At 54.3% G+C, this 27,846-nt stretch overlaps 1 protein-coding gene across 2 annotated transcripts in view; it reads right to left on the bottom strand.

Moving 5' to 3' along the window:
• The window catches only part of AGAP3 (ArfGAP with GTPase domain, ankyrin repeat and PH domain 3), a 110,711-nt gene that overhangs the window by 82,260 nt on the left and 605 nt on the right, over positions 1-27,846 (bottom strand). The gene's annotated exons all lie outside the window — the stretch shown is intronic.

Below are 27,846 nucleotides of genomic sequence, written 5' to 3'. Positions count from 1 at the left end.
GGCCCCGCGCCCGCCGCTCTCCGCCGCCGGCGCGGGGCTCCCACGACGCGCCCGCATGTCCGGGCCGTGCTCGGCGCCGACAGCGCGGGGCTGGGCGGGCCCGCCCCGGAACGGGCCGGGGCCGCGATGGGGATGGGGCGGAGGCCGGGGCCGCCCCGCCCGCCGCGCCCTCCGGGGGCACCGACGGCACCGAGTCCYGGGGACGGGCAGGAGCGGCGGCGCCGTCCCGGACCGGCGCGGGGCTGCGGTCCCGGGGCAGGGCAGGGCCGGTCCCTGTTACCGCCCGGCCGGCTCAGTACCCGAGCCGGAGCCCGCATCAGGGAGCGGCGGCGCTTCCCGGCCGCCCCGACGTCGCCGTGGCGCTCACCGGGACCASAACCGGATCGGACTCCGCCGGGGCGGCGCCGAGCGTCGGGACCAGAACTGGCCCGGACCCCGCCGGGGCGTTCACCGGGAGCAGAACCGGGCCGGACRCTGCCAGGTACCGACAGCCGGGGCAGGACCGGCACTGAGGACCTCGGTGCAGCGCGCGGCCGGCCATGTCCGCCAGGGGGCGCTGCGCCCCCGCTCGCCGCGGCCGCCCGTGACACCGGCAGCGACACCGGGATCCCGGCGGGACGGACTGCGGGAGCGGCGCCGGGAGCGGAACCGGTATGCCGGCGGGACACCGGCAGCGATAGCAATTCCGAGCGTGGCCTCGGGATCTCGGCGGGACCGGCTCCGGGTGCGGCAGTGTGATCTCGGTACCGGCAAACTCACACGCCCCCCTTCGGCGGCCCCGGCCTGATCCCGCTCCTCGCGGCATTCCCGCGGCCCCCCGCTGCCCTCCCCGGCCGCAGTCCCGCCGCACGTCCCTCAGCCCCGACCGCACCGGCCCTGCACCCTGATCCAGCTGCTACCTTCTGCCTTCTCACCTTTCCCAAACCTGTGCTGGGCCGGCGAACTCCCCGGCAGCTGCCTGATGCCAACGGCCGCCCTATGCTCAGGGACACATGAAAACCCAGTATGGAACCCCAGTAGCCCGTGCAGTCCGGAGCATTCACACTTGGARCACAGACCGCCAGAACCCTCCAAAGCCCGAAGCAGGGCATCAGGACGAGCAYGACTACCTCAGCCAGAGCTTCATTCCTGTCTCGTTCCAGGTCAAAGTCCTCTCCTTTGACCAAACCCACCATCACTAAGCTCTGACCCTCCTTCCTGGCCACCGAGTCCTGACCTCCTCCACCTCTTCCCCTCCATTGCTGCCTGCAAGTCCCAGTCTCCAGCATCACCCCAGGGCCCTCCTCATCCTTCTCCTCCTCCTTCTCCTCCTCCTTCTCCTCCTCTTCTTCTTCCTCCTCATCCTCCTCCTCCCCCTCCTTTTTCCTAACACCTTTTCCCTCTCCCTGGCTTTTCTCCTTCACAGTGCAAGCTGTGCTCCCTCTGGGGAAGAAAAAAGAGATGCCTGACTCCCCCTTAAGCTATTTTTACCTTTCTGAAAGCCCTGTCTACAGAACCAGCCTAGGTCTTCTGCTTCTCAAGGCCTCTCCAGGGAACACCTTAACAACAGCATCTCCCCTTTCCCCTTCTTGTACAGGGGTCTTTTACACGGCTGCCTTAATGCTTTCAAAATCCCATCACCTTGCTGAACTTTGCCTTCTCTTTGATCCCTCATTCTCCTCCACAGCAGGCCTCATCCTACCTCTCCAGTTCTCTCAATGCACCCAGGCCTCAGACACAGCCAGACCCCACCTACAGCTCTTCTCCTCCCCACGGCACAGCCAGCGCCTTGGCCAAGCCCTTTCCCCTCCCTTCTCTCTCCTCTCCTAAGCCCACAGGTCCCACCATCCACCTCCCCTCCCATCCCTGTCAATACCACAGACCCCCATCATGGTGTGCAGGAGCAGAGCTCCCACCCAGAGCCTCTCCTGGGGCTTCACTTCCTGCTGTTCCCTCGGGTGTTCGCACCTGTCAGCACCAGCCCTACCCTGGCAGTTCCCCTCCCTGGTACCCAGTGCCAAACGTACGGAGCAGCAGCTCAGAGCTCCCACTCCTCCACCCCATGGCCATGCTCCATGGGYAGACGATGGACATATCCCTCTCCCCTCCCTCACACGCCAATGGGCACCTGTGCCCGGGACTGAGCAGAAGGCACYCAACAACCTGCCAGAGCTGCAGCTCTGCCATATGTGCCAAGGTCACAGAAACACGCAAACTGCCAGACTGGATCTGACCCGTATGCACAGCATCTGCCATCCCGTCTCCCAGAGCAGCCTCACTGCAGCAAGGATGAGGAATTCTGCAAGAAGCAATTACATGGGAACGTCTTCCAAAGTGCTGAACACCCGACAGGGCTGGCTGTGGGGACCAGGCGATCAGAGCYGACCTGTCAGGGGTACCTCAGGCACAGGTACCTGCAACTGGGCAGGGAACCAGGTCAGGGCCCTCACAARCTCCTTACCTGGCACAGCTCCATGCTCCCAGGGATGGGAAGTTCTTCCTGTAGGGAGACAGGACCGTCTATATCCATCTCTTTCYAAACCCTAGGTTTAGCACATACTCCGACAGCACCAGATGGTCCCCCTTCCACATGAGTCTCAGCTTTTTAAAATATTCTGGCAGGTTCTGGCTGTGAGGTGTCGCTGAATCACAGACTGTCTGCTGGAGAGATGACACACCATGTGCTGCCCACTGAGGCAGAACCGGACATGTTGGATCCCCCCAACAGGGTCTGTCTGATCCATCCCTATGACCTCCCTCTCCAGCCCTATGACCTCCTCATGCCCTGCTCCAGACCTGTGACCTGCTCCTGCTCTTCCTCCTCCTGTGACCTCATCCAAATTCTGCTTAAACCGACTGAAAAACATGGACAGTTCCCCTCAGCTGACAGTATCCCCTTCCCTGTCCCACCAGGGTTTGTATTTTTAAAGCTATTTGTGTTCTTAAAGCATTCCCTCAATTCTCTGCAGTTTGTCTCCCCCTTTCTTAAACACAGCACCAGAACCTGGGCACAACACTCAGTTAGGACCTCCAGCAGCCCAAGAAGAAATACAGGTACAACACCTGTCCTACTGCATCCCAGTAAGATAYTGGTCTATACAACAGCAACAGCGTAATGCCGTTTTTACCTAATTAGGCTGTTTCGTGGCAAAGGTTTCCCTACACTGTGATATGATCCTCTCGATGTTATTCCTACAGAGGAATGAAAGACTCTAAAACAGGCTAAAAGGGAGCCTCAGATTCAAGTCCTGGTGTTGAGACCTGCAGGGCACCTGCACCCAGGTAGGGAACCTGCGCCCCAGGACAGGCTCAAACCCTGCCAGTCTTGGCAACATATGGGCTCCAGCTGCCTCAGCCCTCCACCAATGGAGGAGCTGCTCTGAGAATGAGACCAGAAATGACCAGTGTTTGACGACAGCCATCATTGAAACTCACTATGCACCTTTTATGTGTCTCTTCTCTGGTAGTTCACACCACAACCATACTGGGTTGGACTGGAGCTGTGTCCATGTCTAATGCAGAAAACAGGTGACAGCTCACCTGCGCACAAGCTCCTGGTAGGCAGCAGCTTGGCCAGGATCCCCAGGAATGTGAAGGGCTCCGGAAGCATCTCTGAGAGCTGGGAGGTAACAGGGACATTGGGCATTGGCAATCTGACTGGGAGCAGGTGCCTGGGGACAAAAGCAAAGTTGGTCCCTTACCAGMACTTCTCTGAGTCACATGCATAGTACAAACATCATGACCATGAACATCTGGCTGAAATTAATATCATCCATGAGAGGCTTAACAACAGCTGCATGGAAAGAGTCCAAGGGCCAGGGAATTTTCCAGTGCCGGCTGGCCCTGGGGTGACATTCAGGGTGGAGCCCCATAAAGGAAAAGGAGTCTAAACCATGGTCAAATGCTTCACTGTGCTCCCCAGACCCCATGACACTGGTAGCACTGCTCCCCCAAACCCACCAGCACAGGCATCCCTGTGTTCCCCCAGAACCACACAGTACTGCTGCTCCAGAGATCTGCAGATAGCGTGATTTTGCTGCCAGGGAGATGCCCAGCTGGAGGACGGGACACCGTACTCACCATCCCTCCTGGGTTCAAATGTGCTGTCACTCTGCAGAGGGGCCTGAGTCTGAGGGCCTCCCTGCAGCCCCACACAGCCAGCATGGATGAGGGACCACCATTGCCTCGGCAGCTGGGGGAGGGATGAGGATCCCAGCATGGATGACTCCAGTGGTTCCCAGTGCCCACGCAGAGGGCAGATTCCAGCAGCAGACCAGGAGCATGTGAACACGCCAGCCAGACCCAGGCCCTATGTGCCACCGGGGCTGCAAGTGCCCAGGGCCTACAGTCCTGCACGGACTGTGGGACTGTGGGCAATAGACCAGGCTAAGCACCACTGCCAGGGACAAAGTCAGGACAAGGTGACAACACCGCACCTGTGCAAAGCTGCAGGGCACCCATGGCCCCAGCACACGCTGCCCCAGCTGGGGCAGGAGAGCAGGAGGGCTGTGCGCAGTGTCAGGGGTGGCAGCCGCGCCCCCTCCACAGCTGCAGGAGGACCCCACTGCGTCAGGACTGTGCTGGAGCTGCCGGGCGCCACAGACCAGCACCAGCCGGCTCGGCCATGCACCAGGAATACTGATGAGGCTCTGCCAGACCAGAGCATCCGGGGGCACAGGCTCGGCGGCCTGGCYGTGGGGTGCAGCGCCGCAGCCCCCGCAGCCTCACGTCACAGCCCACGCTGCCAGCGCGTCAGCAGAATCGTCACCTGGAGGAGGCGGGGGCAGGCCCTGCCTGCAGGCCCCACCAGGCCAGAACTGATCCAGAGCCATCCTCAGCTCAAACAGGAGCAGGGAGAAGGAGACACAGGCGTCCCCGACCCTGAGCAGAGGGACACGTTCACACTGAGTCCTGCCACAGACTGGGCATCCATTACAGCACCACTGTACACCACACAGCTCCACTGTGGTACCCTTTTCTGGTCACCCCAAGCACCCCAACAACCCCTTCTGGTCACCCCAACCACACTGGGCCCCATAGACAATGACCTCCTGCTCTCCCACTGACAAACACCCACTAACCCCATACATCGTCGGGGTTTCGGGATGGAGAGATGAGGTACTCCAGGTCCGAGCGCTGGCACAAACCCTCACTGCCAGCTGGACCCTCATGCCCTACCCTGCTCTGCCCCTGTGCCCATGCCCCCTTAGCAGCACAGAGCCCTGGCTTTGACACTTGACAGGCTGACTGACTTTCCAAGGCTTCTTGCCATGACAGGTCCCCCAAAGGAAGGTTGTTCCCTACAGTTTCCATGGAGAGGACGAACAGATCCAGCCAGCAGAGAGTTAACATCAGCCCGGAAGTAACAGTCACAGGAGAGCCCACTCCAGCACCAGCTCCCTCCCTCCTCCCACACGGCACAGCACTAGCTCAGGTCCTGCTGCAAACCCCGAGCTGCTGATGCGGAAATTGCCACCTTCTCCTGGCCCCGGGATGCTGCGCTGAAGCAAATGCCTCCCTCCCGCACACGTGAGGTCATGCCCATGTCATCCAAAAAGGGCACGGCCATGAATGCAGGGCACGGCCACGCTCCTGTCTTCCAAGGAGAAGCTGAACACCAAATTGCTGCCAAAATTCCAGCCCTTCAAAGCCGGCAGCTTGCAATGGACCCTATGGGGGTCGCCATGCCACAGATCCTGCACTCACACACTGCAAGACAGATGTAAGGATGACAGATGCAGGGATGTTTCCTAAGCTGGTCCAGACCCTGGTGCCTCAGGGAAGCCCTGGAATATAATGCTTTGGGATGTTACCTACAGGGTGTAACACAAGACCAAGGCAGCAGCAATCACCTCTGCTCCTTAAGCCATCTCCGGGCACTTCTGTGTGCTGGGATGTCCATACAAGTGGACATCCCTCCTGCTTTGACAGAAAGGCAGAGACTCCACAGCAGCCTGTAAAGGGTGGTCACAGAGCTGTCTGTTAGCTGTGACCATGGAGTTCCTTCAGATGTGACTGCATTGTGGTGACATTCATATGCCCAGCGGATATAGGACATTYCTGTGCCAAAAGCAAAGCCCCTACCCACCCCAGCAGCAGATGGAGCCTGGCCCTCCAAGCCCTTCTGTGTGCACCCTTCTGGCTCTGCAGACGTGGCATTGCAGGCACCAATGACACAAGAATTTTGAGAAGAGCAGACCCCAGCAAATGGTAGGGGTCTACAGCCAGATACAGGCACTGAGCTTTACAGAAAGGGGAGAAGCCCAAAATCCCAAAGGGATGTTCCAAACAGCACTTTCCAAAGCTTTCCCTCCCTGGGAAACATGCAAAACAATTAAAGCCATGGAAAGATCCCGTTCTTCCTCCCTGTTCCCAAAGGCAACTGTTCAGGAACAACACAGCAAGCAAAGGAAGTATTTTCAAAACACAAGCTAAAAAGCTACCAAGGTTGACAACAACATGGGATGCTCACGTGCGGCTGAGCRCCCCAACAAATGCCATGTTATTGCTGCTCCCACGTCGTCATTCTCTRAGGTTAGCATGGTGATTAACAGCATCTGCACACACAGAGACTGTTCTGCTGCAAACAAGAGCCAGTAGTGAGAACCATGTTAGTGATACCCTTGTATTCCACCTGGAGCAGGGGGACTGCAGTGCTACAGCCCCCAACAACCTTCTCCAGGAAAGCCAAACCAGCTCCCTCACAGTGGACAGACCCCAGACCCCATGRTGGAATTTCAATGCTCACAAGCAATGGATTTAGAGTTGTTGACCATTGACTATTCCGGTTCTTTTCTGAGGTCACTTTGGACTAACCTAATTACCCTTGGGATGTTGAAGAATGTAGATGTCATCAAGCACATGAAACTCACCTTCACAACAAACACTGCAAGTTATTCATTTCAATGAACCCACACCAATGAACCCATACCTCAGGTGCTGCTCCCAGGTCCTGGGGAGAGCTGGAGACAGCCCCAGCCCGAGGGATGCAGAGCCGATGCCCCTGCTCCAGGCTGGCTACAGGCTTGGTGTCTCCTGCTCCCACTTTGGCACGAGGGTCCCAGCTCCGATTCCTTGAGCAGCACCAGCTGGGAGCAGCCTCCCTATCCCATCCATCTCCATCAGTGCTCACCTTTATAAACCCCAGTGGCCCAGGCAGCCTACCTGTGTCTAACTCAAGCATTTCAGGTTCCTCCCCAAGGCCTCTGCACAGAGGTTTGCTGGCCAACCACTAACCACAGACAGCAGAAAAACCCAGAAACCAAAAGCCACAAGCCACAGCTGGAAGGTGGGATGGAAGGTGCAGGTCTTGCACCTCGCTCCCTTGTTCCCACCGCCCTCTGAGGCTCCCCTGCTGCAGCCACAGACACCTCAGCCTACACAGGCTCATYCTCCCAAATGGGAATGGGTGTCACATCTCACTCCAAGGCCCCAGGAGGGACCAGTCCCTGGATTGTTCTGCCTGGCTCATGCCCTTGGCCTCACCGACCCTCATCTCATGTCTCCCAGCCAATACCAAGTCCTGGCAGGGTCCAAAGGGTCCCAGCTGCCTGAGTCACAGTGGGACCCCTGCCTGACCTGACCACAGAGAGCAACAAGGGAGACCTCAAACACCACCCCACACCAACACCAATTTCTTGTGTGGTCAGGGCAGAAGGGGATGGCTTTGAGTGCCTCGCAGTACCTTGATTTGGCAGGGAGAACCATTCTTGATTTTGTCAGGACCCAATACAGACACTAAATGCTCACAGGAGAGGATGGACCCCCAGGAATCCCCCCAAACCTGCCTTAGCCTAGTCTGTATTCACAAAAATACAAATATTCACACTGAGGGCCCCAGTTCTTACTCCACATATCTCATGTTGACCATTGACTATTCCAGTTCTTTTCTGAGGTCACTTTGGACTAACCTAATTACCATAAAGACGCCTCAGGGTATTATTTAGTCACTAACACCTTTCACTAATCCCATTGCTTGGGAGCTGTTCTCAGTGTCATGGAAAGTAGATCCCATCAAACTACATCACTGAGCACCCACTTCCCTCCTTTAATTCTCCAMTAATTCAGATTATGTCAGGCTCTCTGCTGCTTTCCTAAGGATCGATATCAGCCTAACTATATCCTAAAAACCTGAGTCATCCACAGRGATCCTGCTGAAGGCTGGCACAGCATCAGCCCACTCCAGCTTTGCTCATCTTCRCACAGCCAGCTCCCAGGGAGCTCTGCAGCCAGCTCCCAAGGGCTCTGGGTGCCAGCTGCCCARAGATAAGAATCTGAAAGCACCTGGCTTTGGCAGTTGCTGTTCAGGCCTGAACAATCACACCAAGGARAGGATTCCACCTCCTCAAGCAGGGATAGAGATGCTCACACTGCACAGCTGCCCCCACCCCATGTTTCAGACAGTACAGATAAACATCATAGCTAAAAACAGCCCCATTCCCAACAAACCTCCCAATTCCCGATAGGCACTGACCAGCTGGATGCTCACAGCCACTCATGCCCCATCTCTTTTGCTCACTTCCATTCTTGATCTGTGTTCCGTAACACCAATTCCTCCGTTCAGGATCAACTCTGCCAGTCCTGCTGTTCAAATGCACCACCCGCTCTGTGCCAGGCTGGCTGTTGGCACAGCCTCTCTCATTAATAGGGCTTTGGGTGATTTGGGCACAAACATGACATTCTTTGCAATTACTGCATTTACTATTTGTGCTCTCTCTCCCAARTCCTGTGGATCATCATTTTATTGTTTTTTGGCTTTAGTCACAGCAGTCTCCAAAACCRAACAGCCACAGGTGAGTACCACCCAAACACCTTGTCCAGGAACAGCATCGCTGCCCCAGATTTGCAGGGCATTATGGGGACTGTGAGAGACGGAGAACATTCTGACCTCCTTGCCCACCTGCAGGCAATCCAATACCAAGGAAATGGCTGGGATGGCTCCCAAGAGATGACCTTGATGAAGACAAAACAGTGCTGGGAACCTCCCCAGGTATGCACAGTGCTGGCACCAGACTAGTACCACTGGTGACATTATGACACCAGTCCCACTAACTCCGGTTAACATTCAGTGTGCACTGCTGCTCACCTCAAAATCCACGACACATTCAGGGCACCTGTGCATTGCCTGGAGCAAGTCCCAAGCAAGGCTGTGGGGTTCACACTTCCACTGGGCTCTTTAGGTGTGCTTCTGGAGAAGGTGGGAATGAACGACACTGAGCCATCGAGGCTAGAGGAAGGGTACCCAGGAGGGCATGTGGCYGCCAAAGAGGGAGGGCTACCAGGGAGCAAGTACAGCCACTGTGGTAGGAGGGCCACCAGGGAGCATGGCATGCACCCCAGGACCACAGAGTGCACCCCAGAATGACTCTGTGCAGCCCAGGACCACGGCATCCCTCTCTGGGAGAAATCTGCTCTGAGAGGAGGGGGCTGCACTGCTGTGCTGTGACGTGCTGCCAGGTCAGCAAACAGGAAACCTGCCGTGGCTGCAGACACACAGGGAATGGCCAGCTGGCTGACGGGAGCTTGGGAGAAGGGACAGATCCAATGGGGCTCAGACCAAGGCTTGGGCTGACAGGGAGCTCTGCCTGCTGGCCGGGTGCACACAGCTCTCACAGGCAGCACAGCCCCAGTCTGCAGCCCCGGAACTTCAGGGGAGGAAGGTACGGAACAAATATCGGGTGTGTTACAGGCACAGGGAGAACAACACAAAGCAAGGAAACCCCATCAGCACAAAGCATTATTCAGGAGGGCAGAAACAAAGAGAAAGGGTGGCAAAAGGATATTAACATCCCAAGTGTTCAGCTGCCAGAGCAGCAGGTGACCAATAAGAAGTGGAATCATCAGAAACAAGCAATTCTGATTCTACACCTGCAAAAACAAGCTCCAAGTTCTCACCACCCAAATGAAATCCTGGAGTTATTCTCAATAACTCTATGAAAACTGTTCCCAGAGAAGCTATGGCTGCCCCATCCATGGAAGTGTTCAAGGCCAGGCTGGACAGGGCTTGGAGCAACCTGGTCTAGTGGAAGGTGTCCCTGCACATAGCAGGTGGGCGCAACTAGATGGGTTTTARCGGGCCTCCGAACCCAAACCATTCCATGGTTCCATGATTCTGTGAGCATCAGTTTGCTGCTCAGCAGCAATCAAAGAGTAAAGAGGGTACCAGGCACTACTAGGTAAAGAATGGAAGAACAARACAGGGAATACCCCAATGCTCTCATCCTGATCCAGTCCTCAACCTTCCCAGCACTTCTGACTTGGGTCTCAAAAATAAATAGTAGGAAACTCAAAAAGRTACCAAGAGGGGCAGGAAATGACTGACCCAATAGAACAGCTACTGCACAGGGAGCCTGAAAAGGAAGATGGAAGAGGGCGAGTGAAGTTTTCCATGCCAGGAGAAGAAAGGACAAGGCCGCYAGGGAACAATTTGTTCACTGTTTCTTCCAAACCAGAAACTTGGGGACATCACATCCAATTAGGCAGGTCCAAAACAGGAGATTTTTCACATAAAGCATCACTGTGAAATGTCTCATCAGGGCTGTGGTGGCGCTCAGTGAACACGCACTCAGAGGACAATTGGCCAAATCCAAGAACAAAAGCTCCACGCGAGGCTACAGAAACATGAGACACAGCTTTGGACTCGGGAAAGGCTTTGTGCTGGGAGCAGAAGGGCACAGCAGCACAGGCCAGGCAGGGGGCAAAGGAGCCCCTTGGAGCCCCTTTGGCAGCAGCACAAGAAGGGGGCCCCCTTGCCCCCCTCTCCCCGCGCCCCCATGTGTGCACACTGAGCTGCCAGCAGCGCCGTGATTGGGGCTGTCACACCATCCCCACAGCAGCGAGGCCCAGGGCTGCCAAACCCACATTCTCACTGACATTTTCCATGCTCACTCACTGCATTGGGAGGGTATTTATAGAAGTTTCAGCAAAAGCAATTCAGACTCTTCCCAAAAGGAGGCTGGGAAAAAAACCCAGCAGCTTGGCCAAAGCTGTACATTTTTCCAGCTTTGAGTGAAGGATTGAAGCGTTGATCGACCTCCCAGCTCCAGGTGGAGCCCAGTGCTCTAGATGTTGATCTGCCAAACTACAGCACACTCTGCTTGGGGCCCAGCAAGTGTTTCCTGCACCCCCAGTCCCAGCATTTCTCAGATTAAATTTTGGGGTTATTCTAAACAACTCTATGAAAATATTTCCCAGGGAAGCTGTGGCTACTCCCTCCCTGGAAGTGTTCAAGGCCAGGTTGGATGAGGCTTGGAGCAACTTGGGATAGTGGAAGGTGTCCCCACTCCTAGCAGGGGGTGGGACTAGATGAACTTTAAGGTTCCTTCCAACCCAGAATGTTCTGGGTTCTACGACCATGGTGACTGCAGGATTTCCCTCTAAGCCATTACCTGAGACAGGGAACCAGGAGAAATGCCAAGGCCACTCAGTTAGATAAGAGAGCTTGGGGACCTGGGAGAGGTGGGCTGCACATCCCAGCTCCCCAGCCTCCCAAGAACAGATCTGCTCTGCAGAGCCCAGTTTCCCTGGGCAGCTCTGCAGGAAGAGGCCCTGCTGAGCCCTACCAGCCCCATGTCTCCTCAGCGCAGGAAGGTGACAGAATGAAAGTGGGTCCCATTGCAACTCTTTCTCCTCCTCCTCCTCTCAAGCTGAACTCCAGCCATCTGTGGTTTACAGTGCCGGATCTGATCCAGCACCCTCGGCCCTCCCACAGCATGGAGAGAAATCAGCACTTCTAGTGCCCAAGTCACCCAACCTACTTATCACTCCTACTTCAGCCTGAGACCGATGATGATGACAAGAAGCCTAGGGGAGCAGACTCAGGTGATGATGTCACCTCCATCCCTGACACCACATTATCCAACTCCCCCGCTTCCGGATCCCACAGCTGCCATAGAGGACAACCCACTCAGTCGACACAGAACGAGCAATACCATCACTCAATGCACCTGAGGAGGTTCTGCCAGGATTCTTGGGGCAAGCCAGAGCTTCCAGATACCTTTCTGAAGACAGGAACCCAGACTGCTGTATAAGGGCAGGTGTGTGTCTCCTCTCACAGAGACACGATCATGGAAGGGAACAAGGGCCTGCAGCTCCAAAGGACCAGAGAGCTGCCACCTCAGCTTCACATCTTAATCACAAGATCATTCTATTTCCATGGAAACGGCAGAATTAGAGACTTCAGTGGAACGACAATTACCAACATTGGGAATTTAACTGTTAAACCTGTCACACTCCTGTCCCCAGCGCCAGGAGGAGACAGTGCTTGCCCACGACACTGCCTTGCACCTGGCCCCAGTGCCACAGCCAGCAACATTCAGGTGTTTGCTCCTGCTTCCTTCAATAGCCAGTTGTGTTTCCAGAGAGCCTCCCATGTCCGTGCATAAGGGGAGGGAAGCTCACGTCTCATGGTGGCTCAGTCCAGCGCCAACTTGTCTGTCAGCAGTTGATCCTGGGGGACACAGCAATCCTGCTGACCAAGGCTTCCCCAGTGCCTCAGCAGCAGGAAAAGGCTTCATGTGCTCGTGAGTCACTCAGGGAATTATAGGATGTTTCCAGGCACTAMAGGGAGCACCAGCCCAGTGTCTCCCAGGGTAGGCCCTTTCCTTGACACAGCGAAGCACTACACCACAGCTGTTCTGGTCAGCCCAAGGACTGAGTGAAGCCGAGGTGCCAGTTACTGGCACAGCATACCCTGTCTCACCCCATTCTCATGAACCTACTGCACGGCCATTAGTCTTTCCTGGAAGCAAAGCTGGGAAGGACCTGGCAGCACCATGGGACTCCCCGGACTCATATCTTGGGTCTGCAGAACACCACAACGTAAATCGCAACCCCAGGAGCATCAACAAGGCTGTTGAGGTATGGGAGCTGAGGAGGGGAGCTCCCTGTACCCAGGACGCCCTCAGGTAACGGACACATCTCCCAGAAATGGAGAGAAGAGCTGCCCTTCTGCCTTCTGCCCAGGACTGAAATTGCTCAGCCCAGCTCTGATCATGTACCACCACAGACATCTACAGCCAGACAGTGGGCAACATGCTGATGGAGAGGAGTTTTCCAAGGCACGTGCATTCCACTGCCCTGCCCGTGCATGGAAGACAGTGGACACATGGCAACAAGCCACACTCCTTCCATGATTGCAGACACACTCCTAAAGCCCTTCCTGAAGGTCAGGACACTGATGTCCAACCTCAAGGAGAGCAACTTTCCACTCAGAGAAAATTCCAACCCGATTCCAAGAGCTCACACCTGGGGCAGGTGGAAGGATGTCATCATCTACACTCGAGTCTGTGGGACACAGCAAGTGCTTGCTCCAGCAGGAGCTCACATGGAGCCATCCCCACCCTGAGGCTGGCAATTCTCCAGGGCTGAAACTACTTCTACAGCTGACCTCCCGTGAAAGCAGAGTGCTCTAGGCCAGACTCTTGCAGCCTCTGGAGAGAACTTCCCAGGGCACAGCTGCACACACCTGCTGCCCAGACTACCTGTACAGACAGGCACCAGCAGGGAAGAGCCACTGTGACCTCTGATCCATCCTGCTGCTCTGCACAAGGAGCCCATGAGCACCCAGAACCCTGCAGTCACCCACTCAAGTTCCTCATGTCACACAGGTGGCTCCGCTGCTGTTCCATGTCACACGCGGCACTACGGAGCAGCTGTGGAGGTGACATGCTGCAGGACACCTGTCACCATCACACAGACACAAGCTCCCCCACGCCCACACTGGGACCCCCCACATCACAGCTCCAACCCGACTCCTCACTCTAGCCTTCCCAATCCTGCCTGCAGCCTGCCCATCCAGGGCTGGGGACCTGACAGCACAGTGACTCAGGTGCCAGAGCCAGCRGCACAGCAGAGTCTGTGGCTGAGTCACAGCGTGGCTGGTGACTCACCTCGGACATGGATGCGGCCAGCACATGCAGCCACAGCAGCTCCAGCTGCAGATTTGCTCACAGATGTGCTGCTGCCAGCGGCTCCCTGAGGGCCCTGACACCGGGCAGAGCACAGACGTGGCAGTGCCACRAGCAGGGGTCTCCCAGTCCATCAGTGGTGGTCCAGGGATGCTGAGCAAAGGTGCTGTACCTGTCCCCAGACACACCAGTAGCCCTGCTGTGGGGGCCCTCATCACATAGATCAGGGTGAGCCCCCAGCCTGAACACAGCTGCCACCAACCTGCTGGCCCTGGTGACTAGCCTAGGGCTCACCCCATGCCCCACACAACACCAACTCATCAGACTCAACACCCCCTGCCCTGGGCATGGGGTAGCCYAATGGCCAGGCTCTGCCAGAAGCATGGCCTGTCATGGAATCATGCCATCATAAAGGTTGGAAAACCCTCAGAGACCGTCAAGCCCAAGCATTCCCCCAGCACTGCCAAGGTCACCACCAACCATGTTCCCAAGTGCTGCATCCACATGGCCAAGGCCCAGGGATATGTGATTTGGTGCAAGCGGACTGAGGCACCGGACCTGCCCTGGTCCCTCTGACCACTGCACCCTCCTCACCTGGAGAAAGCCGCCTAGCATCTACTTCAGTAATAAAGTAACCCAAATTCTCATTAACTGCACTCATTTTAGTGTGCCATCTAAATCTGGCAGCATTGCTGCACTTTGGGACCAGCAGAATTAGCTCAAGAAGAGGAGGGGAGGCAGCTAGAGCCAGCACTTTGAGGAGCCCACCAGACACAGCCATGGGCACAGCAGCAGCCGGGGACAATGGAGGAACAGCAACAGGACCTGACACCTGGAAAGCAGGGCAACGTGGGCTTTCCCACAGCAGGTGAGGCTGAACCATCCCTGCACATGTCCAAGACCAGGCTGGACATGGCTTGGAGCAACCTGGTCTAGAGGAAGGCATCCCTGACCATGGCAAGGGGGTAGAATGCAATGGGATGTAATCCAAACCATTCCAGGATTCTAAGCCCCAGATCAGGTCCTTTGCTGTGCTTTGGGTTTTTACACTTCCGTAATAATTGATCAGACAGCTCAAATGCCCACACTTCATAAAAACACCAAGACAACAACTCAGCCAGAACTCCTGAAGCAGCCTAGAGGCAAGTGACATCCAAACTGCCCAAAAAAAGGTGGAAAGTAGGAAAAAAAGTGGAAAAAACAGATGCCAATGAGATCTTGAATGCAGGAAGTATCAAAAATGGTGTAGGAAGCTGAAGCCTTCAGGAAAATGAGTCTCTAACAATGCTTAGAGCAGCAGGAAGCAGCTGCGTGGAGCACGGACCTGCACAGGGAGACACAGCTCACGCCTCGGAGCAGGTCCAGTGGCAGGGATTTGCTGGGCCTCGCACTGACGGCACCAGAGGCACTGACACAAACACTGAGGAAGGGTAAATACAGGGTAAATACAGGCAAATGCAAAATGGCAAAACCATTAGCAGAAACAGTTTTTAAAATGCCATTTAAAATTGTAACTTTAATTTAAAGRCACAAACAACCTGAATGCAATGGTGCAAGAAAAAACAAGGAAGAGTGAGCTCATACTCCTGCTCATGATAATTTATAATAAATATTGAAATAACAGAGATATTCAGAAATGGTTGGAACAGAGTGAAGTGACCTCATACTGCCCCAGCAGCCCTCGCTGACACCAGTGCCTGTGGGAAGGGGAACCCCCTGACCTCCCTTGCCATCCCAATGACACCAGTCCCTGGGAAGGGGATGGAGTCAATGGCTGGATGTTGTCAAACAATTCATATTACAGCTGATTCCACTCCTCCATGTGGTTCAGGTGCTGCTGACACAGGGTTTGACTGGACAACCTTGAAGTCCCCTGCAGTTCATAATGATCCATGGTTCCATGACACAAACAACTCTGCCCATGTTTCCATGACCATGTAACCCATTCCCATAAAATGCTCCCCCTATAAACCATCATTTTGCGAAGCCATTTACAATAAACAAGGTAGGACCAGGCTCAGAACAGCCAAAGATCCATGCTGACAKCCTAGAGGATTCCAGTGACACCTGAAAGCTTACCAGGGATGTTGGGAAGCTCCAGGCAAACACTTTTAMTATGCCAGCTCCAAGAGTGGTGAAACAGCAAATATCAGGAATGCTGGGACAGTCATATCCCCCAATCCCAAACCACCGACCATGTCCTTTTGGGGCTGTTTCCAACAGGGGAGAGACTGGGTGACCAGGAACCATCAGTGTGGGTTCACATCATCCAGCATCAGGAGGCAGCAGATGGGTAGGCCAGACAACAGAGCTCTAATGCACAKGGACCACAGATGACCTCTAAGGTTCCACCCAAACCACTCTGGGATTTCATGAAAAAGAGCAGCCAGCAGAGAAAGGAGCTGGATTTACAGTTCATGGAACTGCAGCTGGGTCAAGTAGGAGCACACTGCCTATAATTTGATGATTTTCATTTTAAGAACACTGGGTAAGGAAGAGCTGTAAAAATTCTTTGAAGACCAAAGGAAATTAACTCATGAAGATACTTTTAATGAGCATTACAAGATTAACTTCCCCAAAAGACCATCAAGAGATAATTGATAAAGTAACAGTTAACTTCTCAGGGAATAACACTCAGGTAACAAAGTTTTACTTAGCCCAATCTGAAGAAACAAGTGAGAAAATGAACTTTAAAACAGAGGAATGCAAATTGGGAATTAAATGGGAATGATCAGCAGTGGGTGGAATTTATGACTGGAACAACTAACTAAAGAAGCAGCGGTTGGCCTCCTRTCAATTGTTGCCCTGGAAGAGTGTGAAGACCTTCAGGAATGAGTGATACTAGACCTTTCCAGACAGAAAAAGTACTTCCCAACCGACCTGGATGGTAATGCTGTTAAGCTGAACAGGGGGGTTGATTTATTAGTTCATGATACATGGCCAATAACGGAATAGACACTCCAGTATCGAAGTCTGCATTTGAAGTCAAACCCCACAAACCCTACAGAGCCTGCAAACCAGCTGACTAAGCCCAACACACGTTTAGACATTTTCTCATCCAAGATGAATATCTTGATCTCCCCCCTCGCCTCTCACCACCACAGCTCCCCGAATACCTCATCCATCACCTTGTGTAATCCCCTTCCCAGTAATCTACTCCCAGCCCTGCAAAGGGGATGGGCATCTCCCCCCATGCCCATTTCTCACTTGTACCAGGCCACATACCATTTCGTCCTCTATTTTCTCTTAGACTCTCTTGAACTCAATTTCTATGTCTTGCAGTGTATCAGAACATCCTTCAGCTGACACTCTGAGGGAAGCTGGTGGGAGGAGGCAGAGCAGGAACGACTGTCCACAAGTTCTTACAGTCTGTGGAACGAAGGACAGCAAACTGCAGAGACTCCACCAAGGCAGGTATTGCCCAGAGAGGCTGTGGACTGACTCCTCATCCCAGGCTGGCTTGAAGAGGTCTAGAAGCAACATGGTCTAGTGGAAGGTGTCCTTGACCAGAGCAGGGGGTGGAACTGGATGAGCTTTAATCTCCCTTTCAACCCAAAGCATTCGGGAATTCTATGATTAGCAAAATTCCTAAGTAAGATCTTACTGGAAGCAAATCCACAAGGGAAACAGAAAAAGAGAAAATAAAAAATATGACAAAAAGCTGCTGAAGCAACACTGATGGCAACACAGAAATCATCCCAGTGCAGAAGAAACCAGCATGGTAGGAGACCAACATGCCTCACCCAAGCTCCGTACCAGGCTTGGCACGGGAAGGCATGCACAAGGAAAATGGAAATGAGGTCAGATTAATAAGGATAAAGGAGTGGTGGCAGCACCTCAGCCTGAGCCCAGAGCAGCTACACAAGGAGTGAGAGGTGACCCATGACAAACAGTGAAAACTASAGATGAATCAGGGACCAATGTAAGAACACAGGATAGCTTGGCCTCCTCCAAGCGAACAGAGAAGACACGGAGGAATAATGCTGAGGATGGGGGGGAGGGGGTCTAAGTTTCCACAACTAAGAGCAAAGAAGGGCTCAGCACAGGCAGAGGTCAAAGAACTCACTGAAACTTCCAGTAAAAAATGCAATATCAGATGTTATACATGGGCAGACAGTTGCAAACCAAGAGGTGATAGTTTTAAACTAAAAAAGGAGATTTAGATTAGATATTGGGATTAAATTCTTCCCTGTGAGGGTRGCGAGACCCTGGCACAGGTTGCCCAGGGAAGCTGTGGTTGCCTCACTCCTGGAAGGGTTCAAGGCCAGGTTGGATAAGGCTTTGAAGGTGCTCCAGCATATACTGGTATAACTGATTGGCCAAAACCAGGTGCAGGACCTTGCACCTGACCTTGTTGCACTTCATGAGGGTCCCATGGGCCCACTCCTCTGCCAGTGTCGCTCTGGACACCACCCTTGCCCTCCACCTGTCACCTGCACSCCCCAACTTTGTCTCACCTGCAAACACACTGAGGGTGCACTCAGTGMCACKGTCTGTGCCATTAATAAAGGTATTAACCAATACTGGGTGGAMAGCGCTCATTAATGCTTTCGGTCACCGACCATAAAGTTTGGATGTGGCCATCTATGCAATTCCTCACCCATCCAACAGTCCATCCACCAAATTCACCTCTCTCCAAACTCCCCAGTCTCTTGGGAAGGTGTCTGATGTGACTGATGTGGCTGACGGGTCTTCATTTCCCAGGAGGACAGACRTTCCCACCCCAGGATCTCCCACTGCCCTTTCTTGTCTCACCAGGGGACTGCATAAGGTTGTTCCTGCCTTACATGCAGGTTCTGAGCTCTTCTGGACCCTGCAGACCTCTCTCAGGAACCAAACTGGCCACAATACCTTGTCTTCATTGATCCCAGCAATTCTTTTATCCTCTTTGTTCATCTCCTGGTTCTCTACAGCTTTTTTCACCAGCCTCAGACCATCCTCACTCTCCACCTCCAGTGTTGCTGCTTTTYGCGTCTCACATGGCTCTGCCCATAGCACCTTCCCTTCTCCTTCCACGCTTCCTCCAGCCAGCCTTTAATTTAATGCCATCCCTCAGCTCTGTGTGATGATTCATAGTTCTGCTTTTCTATTCCTGGACTGTCTCCTGTCCAAAATGAAGTCTCAGCTTCTTTTTCCCTCCAGCATTTCAAGTGTGCACCCACAAGCCCGTGGTCCACATGATTAAAAAGAGCTGATGCTAATCCCAGCTTTGTCCCACCTCCCCCCAAGCTCTTGCTGCTCAGGGACTGGGGACGTCACTCAGACCCTGTCTGGGTTTTGAGGACATGACTCAGACAGTAAGAGTTCATGGATCCTCCTTTCCCTCCACTGTCTTCTCACCCCGGCTGTCCCTAAACCCCTGCGGAGCTGCACAAGCTCCAGCCCCTGGAACCATCTTATCCGCTGGCCACACAGCCGAAGGCCCTCCAGCAACCCCTCTGCATTGCCCCTTTTCCCCAGAGRTGCCTATAACCCACAAAATCCTGCCCCATCCCTATACAGCTACAACACTGCTGCTGCTGGAATTATTTCCCTATCCTCTCTCTTCAGCAGGCAAACGTTCCCTCTGAACCCCCTCCAGGCACTCCTCTTCTGTCACGTCAACTGCGAGCTGCATGTCTTTCCCCTCCCATATGTCTCATTCCATAACAACCATCCTTCCTCCACTGTCTTCCTCCCAAACCCTGGCAGAAGCTCCGCTTCCCAGCTCCTGAATTCCAGCAAACACCTCCCTGTTTCCTCTTATTTGTGCTTCCTGTTGGAAAAGCTCTATGTAAACCACCTGAAATCGCTTTATTCTCCTCTTCCAAAGAGCTCCTCTAAGCTCCTCCAAGCTCCATGCCCACCAGGAACCCTAAATCACCTCAGGTGAGGGGGCTGACCTGGGAGATCCATGTCCTGACAGAGCCACCCCCATCCCGTGTGCTCATCAGCACACGCCTCTCACTTTTAAATCAACTCCAAGCCATCCACTGCAGAGCTGGCCCTGTCATGTGCTCCCATACATAGGACTCAACTGGGTGAGGCTCCAAGCAGTGACTGCAGTGAAAAAACAGAACCAGGAGCAGCTTCTCTCACTGAACTGCTCCCAAGCAGAAGGGCCACAGTGCCATCAGCCCTGCAGCACCCACCTCCCACACGGAACAGCACTGGCCTTGGCCACCTATCACGAGCGTAGCATCCTGCACGGATGTGTGCTCCTCCAGCTCTGCTCAATCCTCTTGACACTGGGGACAAACAGCACTCATCAAGAGGCTGATCATCTAAAACACCAAGTGGYTTGAGTGGAAAAGAGCCTTCAAGCCCATCCAGTTCCACCCCCTGTCATGGCAGGGACACCTTCCACTACTCCAGKTTGCTCCAAGACCTGTCCARTCTGGCCTTGAACTCTTGCAAGGATAGGGCAGACACAGCTGTTGCAAGGAATCTATACCAGGGCYTCACCACTCTCATAGGGAAACATTTCTTCCCAATATCCCATCTAACCCTGTCCTCTGTGCATGGGAAGCCATTCCCCCTTGTCTTGTCACACCAGTACCTTGTTCAAAGTCCCTCTCTGAAGGCCAGACCCCTTTTCCCTACCACAGGAGTCACTGCTGGAGTAAATACCCAAAGCTGCCCAAAACCAAGAGCAGGAGCCAGTGAGTGCTGAGCCCACTGCAAGAGCCAGGGCCAACAGCCCACACTGGCCACCGAGGCAACCTGGAGTCAGCAGCTTCCACCCTTGGGACTCTGGTGCCAGCAGGACCCAGCCAGCATTCCAGATGCAGCAGCTGGGAGTGTGGCGCAGAGCCCCGAGGCTGGAGTGGATTTCATCACATAGATCACATGGCCAGAACCAGATCTCACACATGACCCCGGGCAGGAATTCCCAGTGACTCACAGCCAGGGCTTCCAAAGCRGAGATATAGCCCCACTGCAGCCTGGACAGATGCAATCATCCCTCTCCCTCTGCATGCCMAAAGCTGAGGCACTCTTCTCTGTCTGAAAACCTATTTCCTTAGGATTTGTGGGAACTCAGCAGCAGTAGGGTTTGGCTGTAACTGGACAGCAGGTCTGAAAGTCATTGGGTCAGAGGTGGTGAGCAGGCACACAACAAGTCTTAATCCCACATATCTCCTTCCTGCAGGGAAGTGGCTAAAATTATTTTAATTTTTAGCTTTCCTGCCCCAGAAGATTTCTTGCACTCACTACATCACTTCAGGAGATCCACCTGAATAGGCACCTGCAGGCTCCCTGCTCCCAGTGCTGCCCAGAGCTGAGGGAGGCAGCAGGAGTGACTCCACAGGTGCCTCTTCCATGAAGGGCACTGCAGGCAGGAACACAACAGACATGGATTCCCAATCCCTGTACCTGCTGCACAGGGAGATAACAACTTGCAGAAAGTCTTGGAGAACAATTTAAAAAAATCTGATGCCAGAGCAGGAAGGTGGGGTCACAAGGAGAAAGGGTCTCCTCCTGACAGGAAGGGATGTGACAGGAGCATCATTGTACTGGTGAGATGCCCGTAAAGGTGCAGAGCTCTGATCACAGGTTGGGGCAGCTCTTGCATCCCTCAGTTCCCAGCAGCCAGGCTTTTGTGACAGCCCTTCAGCCCACAGCTGCTCCTCCAGATCATGTGGCCACTGCCTGCTCCAACCCCATCCACACCAACTACAAGATGATTTTAGCCCAAAGGCTGCACTCCATTGCCCCAGGCACCAGGCACCCAGTATTCCCCAGCATAGGACTATCCCATGCCAGCCAGTCCAGCTAGAAACATAGTTTAGGACCAGATCAGACATCATTTAGATCTAATCTGGCCACCCAAATTAGGCAAAAGTCCCATCACTAGCTCAGAACAACCAGTCTGGATGCACCCACACCTTACATCCCCATCTCAGTGAGACTCCAGAGGAGGTGAGAGCCCAGCAGAGCTCAACACGTGCAGAAAGTGGGCATGCTCTGTCAGGAACTCCACAGAAGCTCCTGAAAACAAACATCAGATCAGTGACTCACAGTCAACTGCCCAAAGCTGGCCCCACTCACTCTGCTCCCACCGGGTACTCCCAGACAGAGCCCAGCAACTCCAGCCCAAAGCACAGCAGGAATGAACCAGAGCTCACCCCACACCCAACGCAGAGGAAGCTCTGTGGACAGGGTCACTGCTGTCCCCATTCTGACAGACACCTGGATCAGCAGGACATCAYTGCTTGGAGTGACAGTCAGTGCAGATCATCCTTAAACCAGATAAGGCTCTATGCAACCAAGTTGTGAAACTCCTGAGAAATATGGAATTTATGTTGGGGCGTGAGTTATGTTGGGAAGGCAGAGAGCCACCAAGAACTGACATCACACTGAMCCACAGTGAGCACAAAGAGACCACCCAATGTCTGGCCAAACACCTGAAGTGTGTCCCTGGATCAGGCACCAGACTCTGCTCCTCCCCAAGTGCTACTGGTGCTGCCGTTATGGTCAGGAGATCAGGCACATGGAGATTAACCGTCAGCCCTCACATAGCTTGGATCAGCACAGTCCAGGTCTTTTCTGCCTCCCCCAGGCCTGACCATGCATCCCCACTCCTCACTGCCCACATTCACATAGTCACACCATGAGCAGCTGAGAACTGACTGAACCAAACCAAACACATGCTTGGCTCCTGCCAGAGCAGCTCCTGATCACTGCGAGGGGAAGGTGGAGCTGCCAAGTGGGAAGAGTTGCACTATCCCTATCCACAGCAACCAGGCTTAAGTTGGATCAAGGGAACTGAAACCACAGCCACAGAGATTTCAGCTCTCTCCTGAGCCCACCTCCAAATCCCATTCTTCCCTTGTACACGTCTTTAGCCACAGTACCAAGTTCTTGCCCCCAGAACACCAGAAACCTTTACCTCCCTCACCACAGCACCTGCAACTTCATCCTGCTCAGCTTTCAGCCATCAGGACCATCCTCCAGCCTCCCTGCTACAGCTTCACCATCTCTCCCAACTCCTAYCGATCAGGGCATCAAGAAAAGGTTTTTTCCGATTTTCTGACTCTTCCCCAAGACTGCATTCTCCARCTGTAAGCTCAGCAAGGTGAAAGCTTTACCTGTGCACTTAACTTCTAGCAAATCTGGAGACCACAGTGCCAGAAGAACCTTGCCCTGAACACAGGAAGCAGTACAGCAGGAGCCACAGAGCTGCCCAGAATGCTCAGCTCCAACCCTGGAACAGGGCAGTACCGATGGCTTCAGAGTTTGGAGCTCCCCTCACAGCACCCCAACATCACGGCCTGCGGTTTCCCAGCCCTCAGGAACTCACAGGCACACATAAACAGGGCAATTCTGCAGAGGTCACGGAATTAGCAGGAAAAAGCTGGCTAAGCAGAACGCTCTCCTTCCCAAAGGGTGTAATTTACTCGAGGCTGATTCAGCAGAGCGAGGACACGGTGAGCCCTGCATGCAGCCTGGCAGCATGGGGCTCCCTGAGCCTGGCAGGACTCGAGGGTTSCAGTGAGGAGGGTCCTCATCTTCTTCCAGAAAATCCTGCATCAGTGGCAGCCCCTGCCTCAGYCTGCTTTGTGAATCAGCACATCAGGAGCCAATTCAAAAGACTTTGGGAAATATGGAACATGGAACTGGAAGACTTGTACTGGAATTGAAAAGAATGATGTTCAGCAAATTWAACTCATCAGAAAGAGAGACAGCAAAGTGACCTCCGTAACTGGTACAAGCAGCTTTAAACGTGAAAATAGCCAGTATCAAGGTAGTCCTTCCTCAGAGAGAAATGCAGAAAATACCCAGGATATTGGAGACGCCAGCTGGAAAAGTGACAAAGTGACGGAAATTATTGTCAGCAAGGCAGGTTATGATGGAGTAAACTCCTGAGGTGGAGAGGCCCAGGGCTGTACCTCCGACAGGCCGTAGCTGGAGGCCTTATGTTTTAAGGCTAAAATCCTGGGATGAGCTGTTTACACCAACTGATCCAACAGCCCATGTTGGCCTCACATCCAGCCAACAGCCAGGCCCTGGAGTGATGTAGACCTGGCAATGGGGCATCCCCTGCCTGGCAGAGCAGATGTGGAGCTCATGGACATCCAGGCTGCTCCCAGCCACCAGAGACATTCTGCAGGGCTTCACTCATCCCCAGCCTCTGCCAGAGTAGAAACAGCTGGAAATTGTAGAGGAGAGCTTTCCCAAACTAAATCAGCTTCTTAAACCGCAGAAAGGAATACACTCAGGGTTAGAGGTGGGTGGGAGACACGAGGAAGGACAGTCAAGGGRAAAACATGATCCAGGTAAAACTGACTATAGAGAGATTGCTGCTCCCTGGCCACCAAGTCCTCACTATGGCTCAAACCCTCTCCAAGCTCTCCCAGAGAGCTGAGCTTGAGCTGGGCTGCAAGGTATGTGCACGACCACAAACATCAGAAGAAAATTCCCATTATCTGCCAAACGCTCTGTTGAGGGATTCTCACCTACTTCTCCTTATCTCCCTTCCACTTCTCCCTCCTGCCTTCCCCACTTCACGCACCCAGAAAACCTCTGTGTAACCATCTCTTCAGTCCCGTAACATGATCTTCTTTTGCTGTTCCATCTTCCTGGCGCTGTCTCTCCCATCCATCCATGGATCCCTGCTAGTTTCTGAGGCCTTATGCTGCTCACAGCCTGTCCTGTATGTCCCTCAGGTAATCCCCTATACCAGAGGCATTGCTCGTTCTCCTCAAACTCACATTCTGGTCACTGCTTAAAGTTCATTTCTAGGAAAGAAATTAAGCATTGCAATTACTGCTCTAATTACAAACTCTATTAATATGGTTCTGTCTGTAGCCTGTCCCAGAGTCACAACGTTGGAGGTCACATTTACTGTGAGCAGCGCTGCACCAGCTGCAGATTGATACCAGTTTGCTTTATGTAGATATGAAATCTTTTATAGAACTCAGCAGCTTGCAGCAGTCTCTGCAACTTGGCAAGGAAAGCAGCCTGGGATGAGGGAATCGCTTTTTGCAAGCCCCCTGAAAATCTGTCCAAATTTGGTGGTTAGAAACGACTAAAAATCTCCAGGTCCTGCCTGCGATGCAGCTGATGCTGGTGACCAGCCCAGCCTGCCATCTCCCCCAACCCCCGTGGCCCCCAACCCCTTTGCCTCCATCACCTCTGAACAAAGCTCCAGCTCAAGGAGGAGACCAAAACAGAGTAGATTTCCCTTCTTCCCACGGTGGTACCACCGATGTTGACACGTGAGCAGGCACATCCAGCTCTCACACCATCGTGGGCTCCAAACTCCTCAGGAAAGGCTTGCTCTCCAAGCCCAAGGGGCTGGCAGGGCTCTGGCTGCTGCAGACCCCCAACGCCCACTTCACACTCCTTCTTGGCAGGGCCCCCCCCCCCACCAGCTCTGTACATGTCTGTCAATGCTCCCAACTCCACTGCCTGCCTGGCTGCTACAGTGTCATCCTCATAGTGAGACCCCTGCGGGGACACCAGCAGCCCTGGCCCCAACAGACGGTGTGCAACTCAGACCCACTGCCCCCACTGCAGCATAGTGCTGCCTCGACGTTTTCCTATCAAAAATGAAGGAATTGCCTACAGGAAAGAAATCTGGCAGGAGGACATGAGCAAGTCCTGCAAGACCCAGTGCTCGACTGTTAGGAAATAGAATTTGGGATTTCACTGGCAACTTCTGTCATAGATTTTCACACCATGAGCCATTGTTCCAGTCACCAACTCTGATCTTCAGAACAGGAACATCAACAAACAAAACTCTCTTCCCAGACATTCCTGTATCAAGCCCCATACCCACAGTTTAGAGGGAAACTTCCTTCAATACCCAGGCACTTCATGGAATGACAACATCTCCAGCAAGGCTCTTCCAGSCCTTAATTACTTACCCCTGTTAATTCACAAACACACCTGGTAACGGGTCACAGGTAACTGTAATCACAACACACATTTCACCAGGATCAGGATTTATCCAGATGCATGACAGATAATAAGAGAATGCGCCCAGACAAAGAAATCTGTGGAATTTCTGCTACAAATCCACAGCAAAGGATGGGGCTGTGGCTTGAGCAGTCAAAGCCCCCAAGGACATGCAGACTCTGGCACCATCCCACAGCCCTGTAGACACAAGGTGAACCATGCCACAGCCAGCCGGGTGCAGGGCACCCCTTAGCCCTCATTTTGGGTCACACAGGGCACTTTGAGGAGCCTCAAGCACCTAGCGGCACACAAGAGGCTGGTGTGTGTGTTCACACCCTCCTGAGCAACAGGAGGAACCACGCACCAGAGGAGTTGCTAAGAGACGCACACGCCTCCCAGCCAACATGCCCAGCACCTGCTCCTGCGGCTGGGGGTGCAGGATGGGACACGCGCCCAGCACCCTGGGCAGCATGGCATCCCCAYAGAGGGACAAGGGGCAGGGACACAGCGCGGGATGGCTCTGCCCACAGAGGTGAGCCTGGGAGCACTTCAGGCATAGCCCCACCATGTTTCAGCTGGCAGYTACCCTGTCCCACAGCGCAGGAACCACACACAGGATCAGATCATGTCACCACTGACCTCAGGGCTCCCACCACAGCCATCATCAGAGGCACAAGTAAGGGAGAGTTGTAGGAGCCCCACTGCAATGGGTACAGGACAGTCCTCTCCCACCAGCCCACCATGAATCCCCCCAGTTGGACTGGTGGGACCCTGACACATCAGACTGAACCACTGCCACAGTCTGTACCAGCCTTGCACTCCCACCCATCTCCATCCAGCCTGAGTCCCTTTCCTCTTCTCCTGAAATTCCATCAACCTAACAGCTTTCTGTGGCTGAAGACCTCCACAGAGGTGGAAAGGACCCTACAGCATCAGCCCAGACTTTTACATATAGCCTGTCTTGACCCCACTGAGTATCCTTTGTCCTTGCATCATGAGGCAGATAACACAAATTCTGGGATTTACATTCCCTCAACCCATGTAACCTTTCAGATTGTCCTTACAGTCCGTCTTCCTTCCCTTCTTTCCACAGAAACCCCAAAGGACYGAATGCAGGCCTCTGGAGAAGCACCCAGGCTGCTGCTCCCATGCAGCATCGCCATGGTGGCTGGTACCCCTATACAAAAACACCTCATGTGTCCCTGCAGCGACATTTCTGGTGTGAGGCAGCRGGAACAGAGCTGAGCATACTGCCAACACCAAGCAGGGACAACAAAACCCAGGGCAGGGAAACAGCAGTGCTTGGCAGGCATCGAGCTGGACCAGRGATCCACACAGAAACCAAAGGCACCCGCGGCCCCGCAGTTTTCGCTGCTGAGGGCCAGCTGCAGAAACCTGGAGGTCTGGGCTCACAGAGGGCAGAAGGACCCTTAGGCTGGGGGACTGCAAAAGTCTGCCGGCCCCGCAGTGAACCTCAGCACAGTACGATGAACCTTCCCCTCCCTTCAGCTCCACCGCAGCCTGCCGGTTCCACCGCAGCTCCTCATTCATCCTGGCCTCCAGCTCCATCCCAGTCTCCCTGCTTCATCTCAGCCCATGGGCTGCACCGCAGTCCTTCCCCCATGCCGGTCCCCCAGCTCCATCGCAGCCCCTGGGCTCCACTGCAGTTTCTCGGCTCCACTGCAGTTCCTCGGCTCCATCCCTCCCCTCGATGCCGGTTCCCGGGACCCGGGCTGCAGTTTCCTGCATTTGTCATGTTAAAGGGATCCGGCGGATCCCGTTTCCCGTCGATGCCGAGTACGGACCCCCACCCCCCCAGCCCCGATGCCGGACCAGCGCCCGCCCCCGCCCGCCGCTCCCGGCAGAGGCCGCGGGCGGAGTCCCCGGCCCTGCGCAGGCCCGACCGCGACCACCATCGCTGCGGGGCCGGGCCCGGGGCGGGGGCGGCTGACGAGCGTATCCCCTCCGCTCCCTCCCTCCCAGCCCGTCCGGCCCCCGCAACCCCGGCCGTGCCCGGCCCCGCTGCCGGCGGCGGGGGCGTAGCGCCCACAGGCCCCGGCCCCGTGCAGGCCGCGCCCGG

This window comes from Malurus melanocephalus, unplaced genomic scaffold (assembly GCF_030028575.1).
Source record: "Malurus melanocephalus ecotype Western Australia unplaced genomic scaffold, MMel_1.1 scaffold_86, whole genome shotgun sequence".
NCBI classification, from domain to species: domain Eukaryota; kingdom Metazoa; phylum Chordata; class Aves; order Passeriformes; family Maluridae; genus Malurus; species Malurus melanocephalus.
Note: the sequence above shows the minus strand (reverse complement) of the source record. Positions and strands in the feature narration are given on the sequence as shown.